Source organism: Rhinatrema bivittatum, chromosome 6 (genome assembly GCF_901001135.1).
Source record: "Rhinatrema bivittatum chromosome 6, aRhiBiv1.1, whole genome shotgun sequence".
In the NCBI taxonomy this organism is placed as follows: domain Eukaryota; kingdom Metazoa; phylum Chordata; class Amphibia; order Gymnophiona; family Rhinatrematidae; genus Rhinatrema; species Rhinatrema bivittatum.
This window is the reverse complement of record NC_042620.1, coordinates 339,666,353-339,684,114: the sequence shown is the minus strand read 5'-3', so window position 1 is coordinate 339,684,114 and position 17,762 is coordinate 339,666,353. Positions and strand designations below refer to the sequence as shown.

The 17,762-nt window shown below is 43.4% G+C and overlaps 1 long non-coding RNA gene across 1 annotated transcript; it reads right to left on the bottom strand.

Moving 5' to 3' along the window:
* Positions 1 to 1,552: 1,552 nt before the first annotated feature.
* LOC115093331 lies at positions 1,553 to 7,151 on the bottom strand. The gene is made up of 3 exons (XR_003857294.1): positions 7,013 to 7,151; positions 4,617 to 4,764; positions 1,553 to 2,023 (listed from the first exon to the last, which is right to left on the bottom strand). It is a non-coding gene; the product is annotated as an uncharacterized LOC115093331 (long non-coding RNA).
* Between the last annotated feature and the right edge of the window lie 10,611 nt (positions 7,152 to 17,762).

Here is a 17,762-nt window from a genome sequence, read left to right as displayed (position 1 = left end):
CAAACTTTTCTGCCCAAGTTACAATTGTAAATAACGCTAGCAGACCAAGGCTGGCACCATTATAAATTTCTTCAGTATAAGAAAATAGTGATGGCCTCAATCTTCTGGAACAATTTCAATTGCAATACTGGTGGGACAGGAAAAAAAACTTAATCAAAATATTCAGTAGAACTGGTATGGATAAGTGTTATACCTGAAAAGCCAGTTAAAGTTACCCAGTTAAAATTATCTGGATAACTTTAGGATGGAAATTTGTGCAGATGAACTTGTCTGCACAGATTTAGCTAGATAGTGCTCAACATGGTGCTTATCTGGCTAAATATTTTAACCTGCTCTTGTCACACTTCTAATTCTGCTTCCTTTTTGTCTGGGTAACTTTGTCCATACAAAAGATTTGTGCAGACAAAAGTTATCTGAAAAAATGGGTATATTTTCAAAGTGCCAGATTAATGCAGATAAAAGCCAATTTTATTCACATAAATCTTTTGAATATTGACCTCTTAGAGGTCTGAGATTGACCAGCCGTATGAGCTTCAAAAGCTTCTAAGAGCTGACCAATTGTTTTGGTTTGAATGCAGACCTTATTTCTGTGATCTTTGAAGCACTAGCAGACTGTGTAGTCCACTCTGTTAGTAGATGATTGAGAGGGGGAATGTTCAGGTTACCAGTGTTCTGAGTCACAGTAATGAGATTCATATCTGAGTCATTCCCTTTTATACTTTCTCTTAGATCTCCAACCAGATCCTCTCACACCACTCTTTAAACCTTTACTGATACACGACAGTTTTCAGCTGTTCTTTCACTTCTTCCCTCAATAGTAGCAAAATCTCTCAGGTTCCAGGATAACTTGTATATACGCCTTGCAAGCCAGGACAAAAAAAGAAGTGTGCAGGTTTAGTTTAGTTTGCTCATGCTATTTAGCTTCACTTTGATAAAGTAAACTGGTCATGCTTTTTCTTTCTCTGTGCACATGCTAAATATTTTGTATCGCTCATTAAGTAATATTTTAACACGCACATTCATCTTTTCTGCCCATGCATACTAAACTTTTTTTTTCAGCACAAGTTTTTATTATGTTGGCTCCTTAGAAGGCAATTTTCAAAGCAAATTAGGCAGGTGAATAGTGATTTACCTGTGTAAACTAGCTGTCTGAAAATTGCCTTCCTACAAGCTTCCTAAAAATATGCATAGTATTCCAGAATACGCATACATTTAGCTGTGTTTGGGGAAGGCATTCCCAGGGGCAGGTTTTAGGCAGGATTGGAAATAGGGCACATAGATTGCATTTTCTATGAAAAGTTCAACCACATAAAAAGCAGTGTGGATACCAAGGGAATTTGGTGCAGCCTCCACAGGTAAAGCAGCAAAGCGACCAGTTTGAAAATTACCCCTTCATTTTTCTAAATGCACATTATCTTTTAGTATTTGTACCCATTTAAACCTGAGCCTTATTATAAAATAAAGTGAGAAAATGACTTTGATAAATGTGTAGTGTGTTCAGTTACTCAAGAATTTATTTTCTTTTTTAAAAGAAAGTCCATTATGCTACATGTTCATTTTCCACATCACTGTTACACCTATGACCTCCCAGCATTAGTATCTTTTTTTATCTTCAAAAATCATTGGACAGTGGCAGCTGCTTCTATTTTCCAGAGGTGCTGCTGTGCATGTAGGCTGGCAGCCATTTGGTAACTTCTCACAAATGACCGCTCTCCTGGAGCCTGTTTGCTGTGCCTGTTGAAGCATAGAGGTCTGCTTTCTGGAAACTGTATTTCTCTTGTCTGGCGGTGGCTGTATGATTTCTGCTTAGTCTTACAGATTCATGCACTGGAATGACACCAGTAGGTTAGAATGTTGATATATTCTGAAGTTCAAGAGGAATATATTTCCCAAAAGAAGAAAGCTGTCTCATTTGATAGCAGAACTTGAAACTCAAGAACTTTAGACATTGTAGTTGTATATTATAATATATAATCACGTCTTCGGAAGCCTGAACTACATCAGGCATATGCTTTCTGTGGTCCTGAAAAAAGAAAACGTTATGTTGATGCCTCCAATCATTGAAATAAAAGATTTATTAACATTGAAATAATTGTTTGCCTAATGGTCATATTGGTAGCAGAGTAATGTAATCCACGCCCTTTCCTCTAATCCCCATGCCAGAGGGTGAGCACTTGTGGATTCCCCTGGACACAGTGGGTAGGAGGCTAAGGAAGAATGTTACCGATTAACCATGGCCGAGTTACATGAATGACTCCATCTCTGTTTCATGATTTAGAATGGGCATGTGGCATGTGCCAACAGAGCCAAAGGTTCTCATGGAACTGAAAGGAGGGGCTGGAACAGATACTACAAGAAATGCAATCAAAATCAGTACATTAGAACATAAGAACATGCCATACTGGGTCACACCAAGGGTCCATCAAGCCCAGCATCCTGTATCCAACAGTGGCCAATCCAAGCCATAAGAACCTGGCAAGTACCCAAAAACTAAGTCTATTCCATGTTACCGTTGCTAGTAATAGCAGTGGCTATTTTCTAAGTCAACTTAATTAATAGCAGGTAATGGACTTCTCCTCCAAGAACTTATCCAATCCTTTTTTAAACACAGCTATACTAACTGCACTAACCACATCCTCTGGCAACAAATTCCAGAGTTTAATTGTGAGTTGAGTGAAAAAGAACTTTCTCCAATTGGTCTTAAATGTGCCACATGCTAACTTCATGGAGTGCCCCCTAGTCTTTCTACTATCCGAAAGAGTAAATAACCGATTCACATCTACCCGTTCTAGACCTCTCATGATTTTAAACACCTCTATCATATCCCCCCTCAGCCGTCTCTTCTCCAAGCTCCACTTTTATATTATACATTTAGACCCCTTATACTCTACTGGAAACAAAAACACGGTCTTAGTGTACAAAAATATTTTCATAGGAAAGGCAAATTATAAAATGAAAGTCAATCATCTTATCTGATTTCTCGGTTCAATCAAATAAAAAGTAGGCCCTAGGGATGTGAATTAGTTTTACCCAAATGGGAAAAAAATGCATTTAATGAGCCAATTTTAAGTTATGAACAGAATGACCCCAAAATCAATTCTTCCAAAACTTTTCTGAAATTTTCAATTCTGGGCTGCTATTTTAAAGAAGTTTGCAAGGATTCAGCAAAGCCCCTCACCCCATACACTGAGATTTGGCCCTGTATCGCAGTTCCTGTTACTCCCCAAAGCTATGTGCTCTCAGTTGTACTAGAGTTATCCATTTTTAATTTGCAATTACCAGGAAGGGATATTCCCACTGGCTGGACTGCCCAGCTTGCACTCTCACGAAAAGAGCTACTATGGATGTCCCCCTATTCTGGGGGACTTTCGGGCCTGGTGGCAAACTATTACTTCTTCAGGACCTGGTCTCCCTAAGTTCTTTTTAATAGTTTGATCACTAGATTGTCCGACCCATGTTCTATTTAATTTTTTTATATTATTACAAAGTTTTATATATATATCAAACACAAAAAACTGGCACCTTCCTACCTAGAGGAATATGCTCGAAAATAATACAAAGTAAAAACACTTATCAAAATTGCATATCCACAGTACAACAGATAAACACTTCAACATTAATTTTCTAAATTTTTATACCAATATATTGCACATGCTGTTAGACCAGCATCTCTTAAAAGCCATTCACACCACACACTTCTCAGACATACCACATCCAACATTAAAAATCAGCATACCCACACTTCATAGTTGCAACAATATTGTTTGAGTACATTACACTTAACGCTTTCCAATATTGTCCTTAATCAAGGTACTGCGAAAAATTCCTTTGTATACACAGCGGTAGATTTTCTAATGTGCATGTGTGCATCCATGTGCATGCGCTTCCCGACGTGCACACCTGGACGCACTGATTTTCTAACATGTGCGCGGCGGGCATGCATATGTTAGAAAATCTGTGGGCTGCGCGCACATGTGTGCAGGATTTTATAATCCATGTGCGTATATGTGAGTGGCGCGCGCAAGAGGGGAAAATTAATGCAACTTCCACACAGCAACACATTCAGGCCTTCCCCAGTTCCCTCCCAGTCCACTCCAATTAAGGAGTGGATTGGGAGGGAACTTCCCTACACCCCTACCTAACCTTCCTTCCCCCTCCCTACCTCCTAAACCCTACCTATTCTTTTTTTAATTTTGTTTTATTACTTACTTCAGGGCCTGACCTGAAGTAAGTTGCGCATGCTGGGAGCAGAGTCTTCAGGACAGCAAGCAATGGCACTGTCCTGGCCCCAGCCAGAACACATCCCTCGAACTGCCCCTTCGAAGAGGCCCAGCACTTATGCATGTACTAGCATTTACGCGCATGGCTAGGCCCCTTTAAAGATTCACCCGGTGCGCGCACAGCCCGGCCACGAGCGTAAACTCCGGAATTTACGCACGAAGGGATTTTAAAATCCTCCCTTTAATATTTCTAGGTATTCTTAAGTCCATCCTAACGTAGGCCTAAGTTTTTCACCTCATTAAAGCTTCATCAGGGGGATATTGTAAAGAGTTATATGCATTTGCTACTTGTTGGGTGTGCTTATATCCTTTATGCAAAAAGAATTTTTGGCTTACCTGCTCTTCTTGCTCTTACTCAGTGCTCCTGAGCTGTTATACGTCCATTATTGATGCTATCAATTCACAACGTAGCATTTTCCACAGAAAATATCCACTACCAATTCTGCTTGCTTGTGCTAGTCACACGTTAAACCGCATGTTGCCTCTATAAAGAAATGTAAACATTATTTTATCCAATTGTAGAACTAGCTTCTTGCTTCACTACATATTTCCACCCCTTATAAATGTTTTTAAATCACCAAATCTTGTGAGCAGAATGCATAGTGTTTCAAGTTCAAACTTACTCATGAACAATACTAATAGCCTTCATATAGCTTTTCATATGCTTGCATTAATGTTCCAAGACCAATCACAATGCTTCCCATTCAATGCCTTTGATAATATCCCCCAACCAGACTGTTTAAGATCTTTCCTTACTAATAAGGGACACTTATTTTACAAATGCACCACTTGCTAACACTGCATGGCATGCTGGAACAACCAGAGATGTTACCCTAGTTTGGCATCCAGGTCTCTAAACCAGCATTTTGAACTATGGAACTTTATTGTAAACAATCTGGTCACAGTTTCTTATTAATTGCATGAGATGTGTATAATAAAAGAACTCTATCCTTTGATTTATCAAAACCCCCACCTTATTAGGTAATTGACATTTCTTTCTATTATGAATCCTAATTCCCTCTATTGATACAGCCTCCCTATATTGAGGGGATCGTGAATGAGCAGTTATAAATGTAGATTGCTACATTTTATTGTTCTACCTTGCAGGAACACCATCTTTTAATTACAGCATATTCAATGGGCTGATAGAAGGCTTCCCACTCAATAGCCATGTTTAAACCTTTGAGGGGTAATCGTTTGCCAATTGTATATGTATCATTGTTCTTGATGACACAAAGCAAGCAATACATTACCATCTCTATTGAAATGCAACTGTTGAATAATAAAGAACCATAGTTCATGTTCTGCATATTCTAAATCCACCCAATGTTGTATTAATTGTGCATCCACCTTCTTGGTGCAGATACAGTTTTTATGTTGTATTATTCTCGTCTTTAATGTCCTTTTAGTATGGCCAATATACAGCTTGTGGCATGGGCAGAAAATGGTATATTTAACTGTGCTGAGTTAAACGCAAAATGACCTCAGTTGATAGTTAATAGGCAAATTGGGGTGCTGGAATACCTTTACTAAAAGACTATTGGCTCAAACCACACATTTGCCACAAATGTGTGGTTTGTGCTATTTACCCTTCTGAATTTTGGTAGACTATTAAAGTATGGATAAGATTTATCAACATTTTTTTCATCTGGATGTCTTCTGATGCCAATTTAATCAAGTTTTAGGATTGGTTGAATACACAGGATCAAAATCTCTATTTTTCTTTTCATATTGATATGATGAAGGTACCATTTCTGAATACAATAGTTTACAAGGAAGCACACAGTTTGAATCCTTCCATTTTTCGTAAAACAATGGACAGAAACACCTTGTTTGCATTCACTAGCCATCATCCACGGAAGCTTAAAGAGAATATTCCAATTGGGCAATTTCTTAGATCTATGAGGATATGCACCACAGTGGAAAATGTTTGTCAATAGGCAAAACTTATGCAAACATGGTTTTGTCAGTGAGAGTATCCCTGATCTGTAATTAAAAGAGTGTACAAATGTGCACTATACACAAATAGTGAGCTGCTACTCCAACCAGCTACCAAAGATATTCCAGATGGACTTATTTGTGAACTTCCATATTTTACTCACACAAAAGAAGTTCAAGGGATTATTTTGAAACATTGGCATCTGCTATCTCTATATGACATTTTTAAGGAGAAATCTATTTTTGCAAACACTCAGGGTCACAATCTAAAGGACTCCTTGGTTAAAACTACTCCATATGCCTTAAGCGAGGATTCAACAACATGGGGCCAGTACCTTTTGTGGCAAATGTGTGGTTTGTGCCAATAAACTTTTAATAAAGGTTTTCCAGCATCCCGATTTGCTTATCAACTATCAATTGTGTTATGTATCTTATTTACTAAATCACAGCATCGAGAGATAAGGAACATGAATGAGGTGGCCCTTTCTGAAATAGTACACTTTCCAACAGATAAGAAGTGTCATATAGATGTTCTTATAGGAGCTTCACCTGAAGTAGGATGCTGCTGAAAGTTGTACTAAATAACCTCGATATCCCATAGGCTTCAGATGTCCCAAAAAAAAATAAATGTTATCTTTGTATGCTACAGAGATTGAAGGCCTACCAGCCTTAATACAAGTGTCTGAGAAATTTACAGCAACAAGCCTACATCTCTTCATACTCACTGGCTATGCTTGCTGGTAGAGCCTTGTTTCTTTCCAGAAAGTTTACTAGTTCCATTTGCCAAGACCTACCTTGAAATGTAGATCTGCAAGCAAAAAGATTGCATTGTCCTGTGTTGTAACAAACACCAAGGATCATTTGCTTTCTGAATACTCTCACACAAACGCTACCATCTGTGAGCTACTAAGGATTCCTCGGTGTTTCTCTGACCTCATCCCCTCACTCATCTCTACCATCAATCATCTGTAAGCACCCTTATACCAAACATATTCCAGCCAGTCATCAGAGATTATTTACCACCTGAAATTGGTTAAGACCTGTTATTTTCATTAGCTGTTTCATAGAACAAAAGATTGGTAGAACTCCAAAAACCCATTAGAAACCCTTGGCCTGATACACAGCAAACATAATAATTACTAAGAAATAGATAGTAGAAAAAAAGGGTGATGTTCCATATGAAGAGAAAATGTTATTAAATGACAAAAGGCCTAGCCTAAAATATAAATCAGCTAGGATCCTGATGATTAGGTATTCATCCACACATGCCATGCTTTCCTAACATCCAATTACCTTGTATAGGTAGAATAGCAGCAGGCTCTATGGCATCAGGGATAGGCAGACCTGGTCAAGATTTTTCCCATATTGCAAACTATAGGGAGAAACACTGAAGTGGATCCTAAAGTCCCTGAGCAGATGGATCCATCTATTATCCAAAATACAGGTATACATGCGTATGCATATGGTACACATAATTATGGTAGTAATAATAAATGAGCCTATAATTGCTATATATTTTAATTATAGACATATGCAATATTTACCTGCTTAAAATCCATCCTTTACACAAGCAAATACATGTAATTTGTGCGTTTATGTGGGAATAAAGAGCTGGCTCTCAGTGCATGTCTTCCTACTTACACCATGTCCAGATGGCGTAGGCACTATTGAGGAAGCCTGCCCTCCTACCAAGAGAAGTAGACCTTTATATCAATGAGGTCATTAAAGTCCAAATCTCCTGTATGACTCCAGTTGAGGAGAAAGGGCTCATACAAGAAGGAAAGGATTTGGGAGATGATCTGCCACAACTTCAGTGCAGTCTTTCATAAAACCTGCAGTGTGAAAGACCTGAGCCACAAGTGATGGGTTCTCTGATGTCTCATCAAGAGAAAGCAGGCCAGACTTAGAGCTGAGGGGCCTGCTAGCCAAGTCACCTTCGGCACAGCAGAAAGGATGGTGCTGAACACCATTTCTAATGCATCAATAGGAGGTGTTGGCCAAGTAGAGACCTTGCAACCTGAAGGCCAGCAAGGTTAGCATTTTATATAGGAAAGTTAGATAAATTATGTGTATGGAATGATTTTTTTATATGTATAATGTCATAATTTTATATATGTGGTATTTGTCTAGTAAGGATCCTGGGAAATTTGGCACACAGAAGGGCCAATGAGCACTCTAGGCCTCCTGACCTCCTAGGATCTCTTGATAGGATGAAAAATTGAGAACTGTAGCAACTAGGGATGTGAATTGTTTTTTGATGATTTAAAACAATCGTCAGATATATTTTAAATCGTCAAAAATCGTTAGAGCTGTGATACAATAGCAATTCCCCCGATTTATCATCAAAAAATCGTAAATCGGGGGAGGGCGGGAAAACCGGCACACCAAAACAACCCTAAAACCCACCCTGACCCTTTAAAACAAATTCCCTACCCTCCCGAAGCCCCCCAAAATGTTTTAAATTACCTGGGGTCCAGTGGGGGGGGGGGGGGGGGGTGTCCCGGCGCGATCTCCCGCTCTCAGGCCATGGCTGCGTTAATAGAAATGGCGCCGGTGGCCCTTTGCCCTTACCATATGACAGGGCAAAGGTAGCGCCAGCGCCATTTTGGTTCCTGTCACCCGACATCACGAGTGCTCCTGGACCCCCGCTGGACCCCCAGGGACTTTTGGCCAGCTTGGGGGGGGGCTTCCTGACCCCCACAAGACTTGCCAAAAGTCCAGCGGGGGTCCGGGAGTGACCTCCTGCCAATATTCAAAATGGTGCCAGTGCTACTTTTGCCCTCACTATGTTGACATAGTGAGGGCAAAAGTAGCACCGGTGCCATTTTGAATATTGGCAATACGGCCCGCGTGCAGGTCACTCCCGGACCCCCGCTGGACTTTTGGCAAGTCTTGTGGGGGTCAGGAGGCCCCCCCAAGCTGGCCAAAGGTCCCTGGGGTCCAGTGGGGGTCCGGGAGCGATCTCCTGCACTCGTGACGTCGGGTGACAGGAACCAAAATGGGGCCAGCGCTACCTTTGCCCTGTCATATGGTAAGGGCAAAGGGCCACCGGCGCCATTTCTATTAACACAGCCGTGGCCCGAGAGTGGGAGATCGTGCCGGACCCCCCCCCCCCCCCACTGGACCCCAGGTAATTTAAAACATTTTGGGAGGCTTCGGGAGGGTGGGGGATGATTTTAGGGTTGTTTTGGTGTGCCGGTTTTCCCGTCCTCCTCCGATTTATGATTTTTTATGATTTTTTACCAAAAAAAACCCATGACGATCAGATTTCCCTCCCCCCCCCCAGCCAAAATGATCATTAAGACGATCAATCACACAATTCACATGCCTAGTAGCAACCATTTATACACTTGTAGGAACTGAGACCTTTCCAGCTCCTTAGTTGAACTCTCCAATAATTTATTTATTTATTTTATTTATTTAACCTTTTTGTATACTGAACTTTCGTTAGTTACATCAAGCCGGTTTACATACTTCTTATAAAACAAAAATAATACAAACTTAAATCTTTAACATGATTAAAGTTGATGCCAAAATTGACACCATCTATACATTTGCCAAACTATACTTTTTCCATAAACGATATAACACATTATAAAATACAAGTTATGAGTAAATAAAATAACACATTATAAAATACCTATTACAATAAAATTCATCCCCATAAAATTATGTATCCATTTCAAATTTCAAAACATAAGTAAGCATATACCTATTTTATGGGTAGAGGCTATATTGAATGAATAGGTTGATCCAGTCCAGATTTCTCCAACGCGTGCATGGACTTGAAGTCTAGCTTTTCTCAGGGAAAGCATTATAGAAGTCAGAACTACTAGTCCCAGAATGCCATGGCTAAATTCCAAGGCTGAATCTTACTGTTCTTAAACCTGGAGCCAGTAAGCAACTCTTTTTAAGATCTACAACATTTAATGAGTCTTCTTTCTGTCTTGCCTATTGGTGGATAAACAGTGTTTCCTAGGTATATACAGTATGTGTACCATAGGAATGCTTTCTGTATAGTTTGTTGTGTAGTAGGTGATGCTATATGAGAGATCATGGGAGCCCGCAACTGGCATCCCTCACCTTGGACCTCGGGTAAGCCACTCCGGCACGCTTCTGGCCTGCACGGGACTCCTGGTCCCCATCAGGCTGTTCCTCCCTGCTCGGCCGGCCACACCATTGCCGACGCCGATTTTGCACTGGTCCCCCTAGACGCGCATGCAATCCTTTTTTTGGTTTTAAAGGACCAGCAGCAAGAAAACCTTCACACGGCCTTCATCAATGACGTCAGGACAAGGGACTATTTAACCCCTGCATGACCATTAGGTCCTCGCCTCAGCAACGGGTCCTATTCTTTCCACTTGGAGGGGATGCCCCCGAGGTTCCCACCATGACGTGGATAAAGACGTGGGTGGCATGCGCGCGTGCACCTTAGGAGGCCCTCAGGAGAAACATGGCAAACACCATTGCCATTGCTGTTCCGGGGACGCTGGAGAAAGCGGCATGAAGACGTGGCAGCAGCCATCTTCCCAAGGTTTGAGGAGAAAGAAGGAAGAAAGGTGAGGCACAGAGGTCGAAGCCAGCTGAGACTGACGTTTGCAACAGCTGCCAGTCGTACAGCAACCCACCCACTTGTTGGAGGAAGAATTCCCCCAGTGGACGCCACTCAGAGGTGGGTCTGCATACAGGATTCTCCGCAAGGCCTAGAGACGCAGGGTGTAGACTCTGCATTTTATGTCCACTACCCCCTGCCCTCCCTCTCTGAGGGGAGCCCCAGGACACCTGCGGAGACCCAGTGCCGCCTCCCGGCCCAGAAGAAGTCCAGCAACTGGGCCAGGAGTTGGAGGCGATCTTCGTCTCCAACTCCTTCCAGTTCACCAGGACCATGGCCTTCACAGCAGTTAGATGGACATCCAGATATTTCAGGGTCCCCCTGCTCCATGAAAAGTTATCAAACTGGCTAGGGGGTGCGTCCACCTGTTGTGGCCCTACCCAATGTCCAGAGCATTTGGCCCAATTGATTTTGGCGGAGGATGTATAAGTAGCATGGGTTCTTCTTAGTGTTTGGGTAATTGCCAGGTTCTTGTGGCCTGGTTTTGGCCTCTGTTGGAAACAGGATGCTGGGCTTGATGGACACTTGGTCTGACCCAGCATGGCAATTTCTTATGTTCTTAAAACACCCGCTGGCAGGCTTGCACTTGGACTTACCCATGAGGTTCCCACTTATTTTGGTCTGGGTTTGCTTGCCTTGGGGGTCCCTCGTGGGACTCATTGGTTCTGCCGTGTGCCCTCCCTGGGGTTTGATCGCATCTTGAGGGACCACCTACCTCATCACGGCAGGTGTCTCTTTTGGTTGAGGAATGGAGAGGGTTCCCTCCATTCCTGTCTGACCTCGGCAGTGGGACCACTGTACCCGCTGGACCAGTTGGGCAATGCCGATCTCTGATGGTCATTGAAATCCTCCCGAGGTCCCCTCCCCTGGACTCTCGAGCTCCAGCTCCTGACAGGGCACCTGGACAAGTTGTGGCTCTTTCTTCTTCTTAAGCTTAGGTTGTGTGCTGGAGTCCTTATGCCTCCACCTGGCCGGGCCCTTCCGGGGCACGATGACCTTAAGTTTGGCCCCAAGGCATCGGTGGAGCAGCCTGAGATGATGTGGGGAGGGGCCTCTCTGCAATACAAGGGCCTTAATTGTGTTTCTAGTATTGTGCCTCTTCTGAAATGCTCAGCCTCCTTGGTCCTCAATGTGCTTGAGTAAAAATAATAAAGGGATGGGCAGGGGGTAGAGAGAAAAAATAGGGATAGAGCGAGCTGGTCAGTGCAGGGGGTGGGGGTATGGACAGGAGGGAGAAACAAGCTCAGGAGACCGAGAAGCAATGGAGGAGCCAGTCAGAAGTCTTAGGAAATAAGTGCCTCTCTAGGGGAGGGAAAAACTCAAATAAAAAGGAAAGGTGGCAAACTAATCAAAACTATGAACTTAAAAGAACACAAAAAGGGACAAAACACAAACCAAACACACAACTACAAAGGGACAAACAGAAACCACAAACAACCCTACAGAATCAAGGAAACAAATAAACACACAACTACAAAACTAAACCACAAGCAAACAACCCTACAACTATGCAAAACCAAATGAACAAACTGAATCAAGCACAAAAACAAAACTACCAAAAATAAACTAAAGAAATACAACTAAGGAAAAATTAAAGAAAATGGGGGAGGGGAGAGGGAAAAACTGCAGCTACTCCTGCCCCATCCCAGGTGCATTGCCTGGGAAATTCCTCAGCAGAAAGTTAAAAATGGCTTACCTTGGGTGAGGCAGTAGCAGCAGCAGCAGCAGCAAGTCCAACTCCCCTGGAGAAAGTAAGGTCATAGATGGTATTGTGACCTGGCTGACTAGAGGTGTCCCTGGTTCCTGAGCTCAGAACATGGGGGGAGGAGGGGTGCTAGGTACATTCCCAGGATAGCTCTTGAAGAGGGGTTGGCCGTCTTCATAGGCCTGGGAAGAGGGGATAGGAGTCCGTAACCCTGGTAGGGAGGCTCCGGAGTTGCACCCGTCTGCCCAAATGGGACCCCGAGGCTCATGACTGGCTAAGGGCAGGAACGCCTCACTCTTCCCGTGCATGCGCTCAGAAGAGGGCGTGTGCCATTGCCCTAAAACAAAAACCTATTCATCCTAGATACACAAATCTAAGGAAGGCTGAGGTCCGAAGGCCACCCTACAGAGTCCATCACCTATCGCCCACTTCTAGACAAACTCTGCAGTATTGTCCTTGGCTACAGTGCATTCAAATTCTGCTTTAACTCTGGAACGCACCATACTGCGAAAGAGGAGCCCACAATCTACTGCGGTACCACCGTCTAATGCATCATTCCTGGTCTTACATATTACGAGCTTCACAGTGGCTAAGATGTAATTAACGAGGTGGTCTCTAGCCCTCAGTCTGGGGCTCCTCGAGGTGGTGCGGCCATAGATGTGGACAAAACTGCAGCCAGAAGCGCAGGAGGGAGGGTCTTTAATTCTTCCAGGAAGGGTATTAACCTAGGACAGCGCAAGAAAATGTGAACCAGCATGTCCTCTGCTCCGCAGAATTCACTCCCTCCTCCTATTTTCCTGATGTGAACCAGCAGACTGCCCGTCATGATAGTCCCATGGGCGATGCAACAACACAAGTCCCCGGTGGTTTTCGGAATCAGTTCCGAATTAAATTCCTCCCAACGGGGTCTCATCACACCACCCAATACCCTCCGCCAAGGTGTATCTGGGCAGCTGGAGAGGGTAGCTTGATGCACCGAGTGATGCACCAGCTCAGTCAATGCCTTCTTTGGAGCTTCACCGAACGGCATCCACTGGAATATATCCAGCCTGCTTAGGCTGTGGGGAGGGAAACAGGGAGGTCAAGGGGGTCCTTGATGTTTCGGGGGCCAATAATCAGGTCCGGGAGAACAGGGGTAGGGGAGGGTAAGGGTGGGGACTCCCAGCCTGAAGGACCCCCTCGGATGGGCTGGAGGGGCCAGGAGGTAAAAAGGCCCCATCTCACTGAGCAATCGACCGGCTACGTACGGGTGTCTCATGCCCATACGCCAGGCCAGCACTTCTGAGGACTCCCAGTGCCGCCGGTCTATGCTCAGGAGATTTCCTACCCGCGTGGTCCCGGACTCTGAGCCATCGGCGCACCTGAGGGGACTCCAGGGCCTTCACAATGAGAGCGGGCTTGTGAAGAAGGACCAGACAGCAGAGGGCGCCGGGGAGCAGAAAAAAAACTACAATTCCCAAGCTCTTAGAGGCACAGCTCAGACAGTGGGAGAGAGAGCAGGCTGATTCAGCAGCTGAGCAAAGCACTGAGGGCTCACACACACCTGAGCCCATGATTATAGAGCAGGAGGGCATGCCAGAATGGTTCGACTGGGCACAAAAGCTGAGCACCTCGGAGGAGGAGGAAATGGAGACAGAAGTCCCTACTATGGAAACCTCTGATTCAGAGATGGAAACTGCGTGAGTGGCACTATTTAAAGAAGATTTCTGAGGGCCTTTGGGGGTGTATTGTTGTTTTTGTTTTGTTTGTTGTCAAAGGAATGGGAAGACCGTGACCTGCTGCACAGCCGAGGGGCATATGTTGTGCAGCCCCCAGGCAGGGCGGTTGCGGCTGGCTGAGAAGCCAAGCTGGTGATTTGTTTCTGAGTCCCTGTGAAAGGGAAGTGTTTGGAAACCAACAGGGAGTTTTTGTAGTGGGAATTGGAAAAGAACTGCTTTCTTGCCAATACAGACTATTCTGACAAAGACTGTATTTTTATACTGTTTTGAGAGAGGTTGGCTACTGGCGCAGGCCTAGGGCAAGGCCAGAGGACTTTAGAGGAGGCAGAGTGATACTGAGGGGACCTGAGGCCAGCACAGGGGAACCAAGGCCGAGGGAAGGGTTGGTTCCCCTGTCCTGGCCTCAGGTCCCCTCGGGGACATGTGTGTATGTGTGTATGTGTGTATATATATATATATATATATATATATACACACATACACACCGTATTTTTTGCTCCATAAGATGCACTTTTTTAAAATTAACTACAACCTCCCACCCTCCTGACCCCCGAAGACTTGCCAAAAGTCCCTGGTGGTCCAGTGGGGGTCCCGGGAGTGATCTCCCCCTTTCGAGCATTCGGCTGCCAGTAATCAAAATGGCGCTGGTGGCCCTTTGCCCTTATCTTGTGGCAGGGGCTACCGATGCCATTGGTCGGCTCCTGTCACATGGTAGGAGCAATGGATGGCCCACACCATTTTCTAAGATGGCGCCGGCCATCCATTGTTCCTACCATGTGACAGGGGCCAACCAGATGCACCGGTAACCCCTGCCACATAGTAAGGGCAAAGGGCCACCGGCGCCATTTTGATTACTGGCAGCCGATGGCCCCAGAGCGGGAGATCGCTCCCGGTACCCTATCTGGACCACCAGGGACTTTTGGCAAGTCTTGCGGGGGATTTCAGGAGGGTAGGGGGTTGTAGTTAATTAAATTTGAGAGTTGGGGTGTGTTTGTTTTTTTTTTCTATGAAATAGCATGATAAAAGTTTTCTGATCCGGGGAGTGGACCGAAATGGCCCTCCCCAGACCTGAAAATGAAACAGGGATGAAAAAAAATTGTATGCACACCCCTATGCCGGAAATGGACGCTCCATAAGACGCACAGACACCCGGGAATGGAGCCGGTTTAGCACACCATTTTTTTTTTATTTTCCCTCTCTGAATCCTAGATGTGTCTTATGGTCAGGTGCGTCTTATGGAGCAAAAAATACGGTATATATGTGTATATATATATATATGTATATGTATATATATATATATGTATATATACAGTATACGGTATATATATATGTATATATATATACCGTATACTGTATACCGTATATATATATATACCGGAACAGGAGTCTAAGCAGACTTGTGGTGGTGGTCGGGGAGGGGGGGGTTGTTCTCAAAGCAGAGCCTAGGGAATGGATGCCTCGGGATGTGCCTCTTGAATTGTAGCTAATTTCTACTCAAATAACGTGCTTGTGAATTTTTCAGCAAGCTGCATTATTTGATTAGCATCAATTAAAGTAATAATGAACACATTAGTATGCATTTGTCTGCTATGAGCTCGTTTAAATACATGCAGTGCTGGGCCTGGAATACTGCGAGAATTTGAAATATCTTGTGCTATTCCTGTGTTAGGCCATTTAACACGTGAAAAACATGTTTTTCATGCTTTACATGGTCTGATGAGGTTAGTGAATAAGGTTGCAAGTTGCCTGAGGCAACAAGAGAGAAAGTTACTTTCTCAAAATCACAAATGTTTTCAGTGGGTGAAGCAGTTCCTTGGTTCTTAGTCTATTGTTCAAACCACTAGACCACTCTTTTTGCCTGCGTGTGTAAATCCAGGAGGATTTACACACGCAGGGGAGTTACGCATGCCGGGCCTATGTTCAAAAGGCCCGGCAGTGCGTGTAAAGCCCCGGGATGCATGTAAGTCCCGGGGCTTGAAAAAATGGGTGGTCCGGGGTTGGGGTGGGGCGGGACAGGATGGGACGGGGGCATGGTCATGGCCTCTGCAAAGCCGCTGTGCCGGGGGATCACGCAAGTTACGGAGCAGCCTTGGAGGGAAGGGGGAAAGACAGCTGGTCTCCCCGAGGCCTCGGCGCATGCTAGGTGCACTAGTGTGCACCCCCTTGCAAGGTGCACTAGTGTGCGCGCTGGGTTGCGCGCACAAATGTACGCCGTGTGCATACCTTTTAAAATCTGCCCCTCAATATACTATATGTACATTTATATGTAACAAAGTTTAATATTTAAAAGAATGAAGCAATTTTCAAAACTCTATATTTTGCTGCAAAGTCTGCATGTACTTTTACCTGTAGGCTTTCCACTAATTCTCATTGATCACCAAGACCTTTCCATCAAGCTTACACCCTTATTAGAAAAGAGTATAGAGGAATCTTCTCCCAAACTACTGTCATTATGGGATAATGCCCTACTATCTGCCCTTGACAAACTATGCCCACTTAAGGAATTTAAAAAGAATTGTCAACATAATGCACCTTGGTTTACTAATGCTCTCCAGAAACATCTTGTGAGAAAAAGACACAAAAAAATAGTAAAAATGAACTGAGATGTTAAAAGAGAAAATCAGCGATGTGAAGACCCGCCCCCCCCCCCCCCCGTCGACGTCATGATGACCAGCCAGCGGCGACCCGATTAACGGCGCGATTCCACCAGGCGTTTTTCCCCTTTGTGCTAACCTTTGTGCTCCTTCTAATATAATTATATTTATATTTATGTTAATAATTTAACTTTTATTAATGTTATTTAGCTTTTTGCTTTGTTTAAAATTATTTCATTATTGACGTTTAAATGTATTAGACTAAGGAATTTTACTTCCTGCTTATTCTGTTTCATTGTAAACCGGTTTGATATGCATTTTATGCAGGAAAATCGGTATAAAAAAAACTAAAAATAAATAAATAAATAAACAAAATTGCGAACTAAGGAGACTAGAGTACAGATGGCGCCATCATCCAATTCTGACAATCTAACTCTGTATAGAGATTATCTCAAAACTTACCAAAATGAAATTCTGAAATTAAAGAAACAATATATATATATATTCAAAATTGGTAATATCTTTCAATAAACCCGCTGAATTATACCACTCGATTAAACTGATCATAAAGCATACCCAAAATTTGTTGATGCTTCCAGCAACACACTCAGGCTTGAATACTGCTGAAATGTTTGCAAGGCATTTTATTGACAAAATCAATAGTCAGAAGTTCCATAACTGGAGCTGTTCTGACTATATATCCTGGGATGAATTTAATATAATAATGGAGTCAGACATATTTAAATGTATTTCGAATATGAACTCTTCTTCATGCTCACTAAACCCCGGCTCCACGACGTTATTGAAATCAATACTTGAAACTGCTAATTTTATTATGCGGCTGATTAATGCCTCACTCAAAGAATGCTTCATACCAGACTCCCTTAACAGAACCCTTAAAAAAAAACACCTCAT